At 37.5% G+C, this 8,031-nt stretch overlaps 1 long non-coding RNA gene across 1 annotated transcript; it reads right to left on the reverse strand.

Moving 5' to 3' along the window:
• Positions 1–885: 885 nt before the first annotated feature.
• Positions 886–7,828, reverse strand: LOC118802686. Its single transcript, XR_005006769.1, has 3 exons — positions 7,767–7,828; positions 1,478–1,513; positions 886–1,128 (listed from the first exon to the last, which is right to left on the reverse strand). It is a non-coding gene; the product is annotated as an uncharacterized LOC118802686 (long non-coding RNA).
• Positions 7,829–8,031: the final 203 nt, after the last annotated feature.

Here is an 8,031-nt window from a genome sequence, read left to right on the forward strand (position 1 = left end):
AGCTCATGCAGTGATTTCCAACATTAGAATCACGTCTGTTTTTAATGCAGTGCCGCCTGAGGGCCTAAAGATCAGGGCCAGCAAATACTGGTATTTGGCCTTGTCCCATGCATACAGAGATTTCCCCAGATTATCCTGATCTTTTAATGTTATTATGTACGATGATGAAAAGCAAAAGTTCTTTGTTGTTTTACATTGAGAAACGTTATTCTTGAATTGTTGCACTAAGTGGTGAACCCCTCCTCGTCTTTACTTCTGAAGGATTCAGCCTCTCTGGGATGCTTTTTTATACCAAATCATGTTACTGACCTGTTGCCAATTAACCACCAAATGTTTTTTACACAACTTTACCAGCGTTTTGTCGCCCCCCATCCCAACTTTTTTGGGAAGTGTTGTTGGCATCAAATTGAAAATGGGCAGATATTTTTCAAAAAACCTAAAAAATTTCTTGGTTTCAATATTTGATATGTTGTCTTTGTACTATTTTCAATGAAATACAGAGTTTAAACAACTTGCACAAATTTGCATTTTGTTTTTATTTACATTTTGCACAGCATCCCAACTTTTTGGGAAATGGGCTTGTACATTGTTTGAAGTGAGCTTCACATATCAATGCTATATTATGAATAATATCACCTTTATTAGAGAAATAAAAATGTATTGTCCATTATACATCAGCTGTTATTCTTTTCGAAAACTCGAATTATATACAAATTTAATAAACCAATACAAATATTATATATAAAATGTATATTCCCTCTATATATACATCTCACTATTCAAAAATATTATAGAATAACTGTAAGATCTTTTCTGATAATCTTGTCATTTGTTAAAAAAAAAACAGAAATCATGATGTACCTCTGACTGTAATCTTCACTGGATCACTGTAATCTGTGTAGAATTCTCTGCGTGCTACACATTTATACTCTTCTGTTCCTGTATTAGACACTGTTATACTGATTGTGTTGGTGTTTCCATCAGTAATCAGATGTACTGACTGAGCATCTTTAGTCCAGAGAAACTTCCATCCAGTGAGTGAGGTCTGCAGTTCACAGATCAGAGTAACAGTGTCTCCAGTGTAGACGGTGCTCTGAGGCTCCACCCTCACTGCTGGTTTGAGTTTTTCTGTTGATGTGAAATGATGAAGTTATCAGAGCTGCTTTCACCTCTACAACATAAACAGCATTTTAAGCACATGCTTTGTTCTCTATGAGCTGAATATGAGCCTATGTCATATGAATGTTTCTGTCCTGCCAGACTGCACAATTAAGCTAGTTTAATTCTTCAACACAGATTATATATCAGTACATCAGTATAAAGTAAAAAAAAATATATATATATATATATATATATATATATATATATGTGTGTGTGTAATATGTAGTTCAGGTTTCACCATAACTGGGGTGAGTTATGCATGCAAATACACTTCTACATGAATGAAAATGAAATAATCTAGTAAATACAGATTCACCTTTAGTTTGTCCACAGTGGATGAGCACAATCAGCACTAAAGCAGAGAGAGACAGAGGACATGATGTACAGCAGAGTATTCAACTAAAACTTAAGAAGGTCCAGTTTCATTAAAGCTCTTATTTACAAAAGTCCAGATAACCAAACTAACATAAATGGAAACAAATAAAATAAAATAAAATAAAAATAAAATAAAATAAAATAAAATAAGACACATCACATGTCTTTCAATTAACTGTTTTATATTGAACTTATTTAAATCTAATGAGCATTTAAAATAGTATGGACGTTGGCTATTATTTGTTAAATCAATCAATAAAGTGGAAAATCTTTTTGGAAGAAAAACATTTTCAAAAGCATTTCACAAGAAAAAAAAATTCTGTCTTTTTATTAAGTAAAATATATTAATTAAATATAAAATTCAACTAAAATGAAGAATGAAGCGTGTTCTTAATGAGCGTTTCACACTCTTATAAGATTCTTGCCTTCAGTAGTCCAGATAAACAACTGTGGATGACAAGAACAGTTACCTTCAAATGCCTAACTTTTAATGATCAGTGCAGCTAACAAATAAAATAAGACACATTAAATACATTTTGATAAACTGTATTATTTTGAATGTATTTTATAACGCAATGAGTATTTTAAAATCATGTGGTCATTGCCAATTGTAAAAAAAAATTAAAAAAATATATTAAAAAGCGGGAAAATCTTTTTGGAAGAAAAAGCCTTTAAAAATGTAAAGTGTCTTTAAAAATATTTGCCCACAGAAGGAAAAAACGAGAAACTAGGCAAGTCTAATTTTGCCAGCCCGCCAGGACGCACGCTCTCTCCTCTACAACTTCTAGTAAATAATGCCAGTGACAAAGCATCCATTTTAAAAGTGACAGGGACACAGCTGTCAGCACATGACACCCCTCAAACCCCCCTGCCCACACTTGTAGGTTCAGTATTACTGTTAGCCTGTAGCAGCATGTGCATTTTTACAGTCAAGCCAATTTGAGTGCTTGGAGCTGCAATATACAAACCCACAGGGAAGTTCACCAGCTCCCAAATAGTCCAAAATTAGCCTTTAAAAGTTTTTAGCTATACACACAATTTACTGCAAGAACACAATATTACAGTTATGCTCCAAAATAAGAAGCTGACTCATCACTGACCAGTGGTGGGGTAGTTACTTAAGAAATATTCCATTCCAGATTGGTAACACTTTACATTGTGTTGACTAACTAACATGAAGTAATGCATTAGTTAACATGAACAACACATGAAGTAATGCATTAACAATGGTTACCTAATGTTAAGTAAACATGTTACAACTGCATTAGTTATTGTTGTTTTCATATGAAGTGTTGACTCATCAACATTAAGTAATGCACTTATTAACATGAACAACAACTAAGGTTCTACTTTGATAATGGTTACCTAATGTTAATTAAACATGTTACAACTTCATTAGTTTATGTTCCAGTGTTTTGCTTATGTACTGCAGTTATACATAATGCTTGAAAAAGCAATGTTAAGTAATAGTTTAATTGGCTGAAATGACACTTTACCAATGGTAGCCACTAACTTGTTTTATTTACTTACTTCCATTTACTGATGTAGTATTTTGTACTGTATTTTTAAATGATAATTACTTCATGTTAGTTAGTCAACACAATGTAAAGTGTTACCTACTACTTTTCTCAATCTGTAGGGGGATCACTACATCTTACTTCCAGGGAAAACGTCATCTCACAGTTCTCATTACCTTACATTATGTTACTTTCTAAACACCAAACAAATTTGTACAAACCTTAAATAGCCAGTCTCACATCATTTCAAAGGCATATCACCATTTCATAAGCTAAATCCAACGCAGGAAGTAAGGCTGTATTCAAGACCACCTTTGTTGAGTCCAAGACCATGACTAGTTGAGGCCAAATCAGGACCAAGTCCAAAGTAAAATGAGACTAAGCCAAGACTGAGTCCTTATGAAAGCCACACCGGGTCAATAACAAAACCCCTAAAATGATCTCCTTCTAGTATAAATTACTGGAAAATATAAAAGTAGGATTTTCTTTCCACAAAACAAAACTGTACGTACAAAAAACAACTCCATCAAATTTAAACCATAACAAAATGCCTCCTCTTCTACAAACACAAATGTGATATGGATTGAAAGTTTCTTTCCAGCAGTCAATGGGCGGAAGGCAGGAATCACCCTGGACATGTCACCAGTCCATCGCAGGGCAGACAGATAGACATAAACACTCACACTCACACACACACACACTCACACCTAGGGGCAATTTAGCCTGTCCAGTTAGCCTAACTGCACGTCTTTGGACGGTGGGAGGAAACTGGAGCACCACGCAGACACGGGGAGAACATGCACTCCACACAGAAAGGACCCCGGTCACCCAGCTGGGGAATCAAACCCAGGCCCTTCTTGCTGTGAGGCGACAGTGAATAAATACAAATAAACACAAATAACAGTAAAAAGAATGTGGTGTTGGGCTGTGAAGTTGTTTATTATGAAGGTTTAATAAATACTGTTAGAAGAACACAGGTTTCATTCCTGGCTTGGATTTGTTCAATTGCATCAGCCACACCTGATTTAATTAAGATGCCAGTGCAGGGGTGTTGCATTGTGAAATGGACTAGTATTAATTGAATATTTAAATACTTTGGCCAGATAGGATTGTGTGGTGGGCCTGATCTGGCCCGTGGGCCTTGACTTTGACACATGGGCCTTAGATTTTTGCACAGTTGTGTATATATACACTGATCAGGCATAACATTATGACCACCTCCTTGTTTCTACGCTCATTGTCCATTTTATCAGCTCCACTTACTATATAGGTGCACTTTGTAGTTCTGTTAGTTCTTGTTAGCCCCCTTTTACCCTGTTCTTCAGTGGTCAGGACCTCCATGGACCTTCACAGAGCAGGTACTATTTGGGTGGTGGATCATTCTTAGCACTGCAGTAACACTGACGTGGTGGTGGTGTGTTAGTATGTGTTGTGCCGGTACGTGTGGATCAGACACAGCAGTGCGGATGGAGTTTTTAAATGCTGTGTCCACTCACTGTCCACTCTATTAGACACTCCTACCTTGTCAGTCCACCTTGTAGATGTAAAGTCAGAGATAGCTCATCTGCTGCTACACAGTTTGTGTTGGTCATCCTCTAGTCCTTCATCATTGGTCACAGGACGCTGCCCACAGGAGGCTGTTGGCTGGATATTTTTAGTTGGTGGACCATTCTCAGTCCAGCAGTGACACTGAGGTGTTTAAAAACTCCAGCAGCACTGCTGTGTCTGATCCACTCGTACCAGCACAACACACACTAACACACCACCACCACATCAGTGTTACTGCAGTGTGGAGAATGATCCACCACCCAAATAGTACCTGACCACTGTAAGTGCTCTGTAATGTCTCTAAAAATATTATTTCAAAAATAAAAAACTTTAATTGGTCTGAACAGAAACTACCAATGTAAGAAAAGATTCCTCAGGATTAAAGACGCTTCTGTTAGTTTCTGTTTGTGTAAAATCAGTTCTAAGATGGATACACTGGGAAGTAGAAACTGAGCTGTTTCTGTAAGTGAACGCTGAATGTGCCATTATTACCAAAATCAGTATATAATCGGACATTTGATACTAGATGTTTTCTCTATGCAGTAAACTGAATATACATCAGTTTTCATAAACTGATGGTGAAAAATCAACCAAAATATTATAGCAAATAAATGTGACATACAGGATCTCCTTTTCCTTCTGCCTCTCCCTCTGCTTCTCACACAAACAGGCACAAACAGCCACATGCAGTGAATGCTCTATCAACTGCAGATCATTTGGAGTTATTGCCCAGATTCCCATAAGCATTCTAGTGTTCAGAGGATCTTAACTGGTAGAGAGAGTGTCCTGTGTGATACTCGCTTTACCATTGAAGAGTCATCTTTGTGCTCTTTTGGGAAACTCAGCCCAAACAGCTTACGAGGCAGTTTATTTAATACTAATGCAAATGTTTTAAATATAATTTTCAGTGGCCACTTTTTACTGTAGAAATCACAAGGAATTCCTCCTTTTGGAAGTATCAGTATTGGTATCTGGATACAAACACTGGTACTACTTGGTATCAGATGAAAAAGAAAAGCAAGCAATGTGTCTAGGGTCAAAGCACAGCTGCTCTGAGGTCTAAAGTGATCTTGGAATGCAAGCTTTTCAACACAGGCTACACTTTGCCAGCATTTTTTTCAGGATGGTGCTGTTTCCACACAGAAAATCATAATTGGAGATATAAAAAAAAACCTAACTAGCTATGAGGACACTGAACAGACTTTTGCTCATATTTCTCATTGTTTTACATGCTGCAATTTCTGTGGCTATAAACCGATTTCAGCTACAGTGACCTCTCTGAATGTCTTATTTCCAGAAAGGAAAAGCAAACCAAACTGAAAATGCACCACAGATCCCTGCTAGAAAAACTAGCACAGACCAGCATGGCTGGCCACCAGCAAAACCAGCATATGTTGTGTTTTAGAAGCTGGTCAACCAGCATAACAATGCTGAGTGACCAGCTAAACCAGTAACAGACCACCATCAACCAGCTTAAATCAGTCTAGACCAGCATGGAATTAATAATGGTCTGTCCTGGTTTGTTCAGCAGGGATGTCATGTTATAAAGCATGTTTCAGTTTTATGATGCTGATTCTGTTCTCTTTTGTGGTAAAACATTGTTTGACACTCATTTTTTGTACACTTGGTCTGCTCACACATATGAGAAGTTTAACATCAAGTAAAAGCAGCAGCCCAGAGTAAACAATGAGAGCTATACATTTGCTCTGGATTTGGACTTTTATTTGTTTATTAATTTCTTACTTTTTTATCACATACATTCCAATCATATTGTGTCGGTCTTAATTGCTTTACTTTGACCAGTTTATTTGACACACAGCTTTTTGTCAGTAGTCATTGTTGTCTATCTCTCACACACACACACACCATGTACACTATTATGTCATGGGACGGTTGTGCATGCAAACTAAGTTGAGTTTGTTCGGTTTGAATAAATGGAGTGAGTTTAACTCTGTGGTCTCCATGTTTACACACCACATTGGTGACAAAAATAGCTGAATGTTATCTGCCACCATCTGCTGCTATTCCACATTCACAACCTACATCCTAGTTGCTGGTTTTGATGGTGTGTCAGACGGGAGGAAGTGTATATTGCTATTGCACTGTCTAGGACAAGAGAGGCAGCTCATGTTTGGAACTCTTGGATTAACTACATTTACAGCCATTGTTGAAGCACTAGACAACCATCTCACTGCTCCACAAGGTACTTTTCTACGTCGGGTCGCGTTTTGGCGACAACATCAAAGACCTGGGGAATCAGTGACACAGTTCATGGCAGACCTACAGGGTTTGGCTACCTCTAAATTTGGAGCTCTACAGAACGAAATGATATGGGACCAATTCACCAACTCATTGTCCATATGAACTATGACGAAATTAGAGAAAGACTGAAAAAGATAAAAAAAAGACACCCTCAGATTCCGGCAGCCCCAATGTATTAACAAACTTCTGTCATTTTGGTCAGACCTGGTGCAGGTCAGCCAACGGCTTGGTCCAGCCTCATTCAAACTTTCGGACGGAATCTACTGGCATGCCAGTCACCTCTGTAAGGTGCAGGTTTCCCCTGACCCAAGACTCAGAGCGCCCACTCCCACAGTCCTGCCACCCAGCCATTGAGGCTGAACCCAAACCTTGCCCAGCCCACACTCACTTCAGGCCCAGGCACTCTGGGGAAGTATCATCCCTAGACTTTGTGAGGAGAGGATACAAGATAAAACTGTGTTTGTGTGATCTTTCCAGACTTTTCTGGTAAATTTTAAAACTAGTCCTCAAGTCTGTTACAGTTAACCGCTCCAGTAAGTTTAACTAATGATTTCAGCTGAGTTGTTCACAAACAGTAGACGCTCAAATAAAGTTTACTTTTAATTTGTTTGTTTTTACATGTATAAATATAAATCTCACTTAAATAAAAAAATAATAATAATTAGCAAAAAAATTAACTGTGTTAGGTTTTTGATTCTGAAGTAGATGTAGTGAAATGTGGAAACAATACACTATCGCAAAAAGCTGCATACATTCTTTCTGTACACCTCATAAGAAAGAAGAGCTGGAGCTCATAAAACACATGAAAAATAAAAAGCAAACCTGAAACATAATAAGCATAATAGAAAACTTCATACAGCACCACTGACTATAATGAAGATTTAAACAAAAACATTTACTCACAGAGAATCACAGAGAGTGGACGGAGCTCCATCCTGTTTTCAGTGACAACTGACTGACTGACTGACGGTGTTCTTACAATATACACGAGAGAGAGAGAGAGAGAGAGAGAGAGAGAGAGAGAGATAGAGAGAGAGAGAGAGACAGAGAGAGAGAGACAGAGAGAGAGAGAGGGAGAGAGGGAGTTTTATATTTTCCTGAAAAGTCTTGTAAATTACTGACCTTTTTTCTTTTAACAATTTTCAAACATTTATTAAATCTGCATGAT

Source organism: Colossoma macropomum, unplaced genomic scaffold (assembly GCF_904425465.1).
Source record: "Colossoma macropomum unplaced genomic scaffold, Colossoma_macropomum, whole genome shotgun sequence".
In the NCBI taxonomy this organism is placed as follows: Eukaryota; Metazoa; Chordata; class Actinopteri; order Characiformes; family Serrasalmidae; genus Colossoma; species Colossoma macropomum.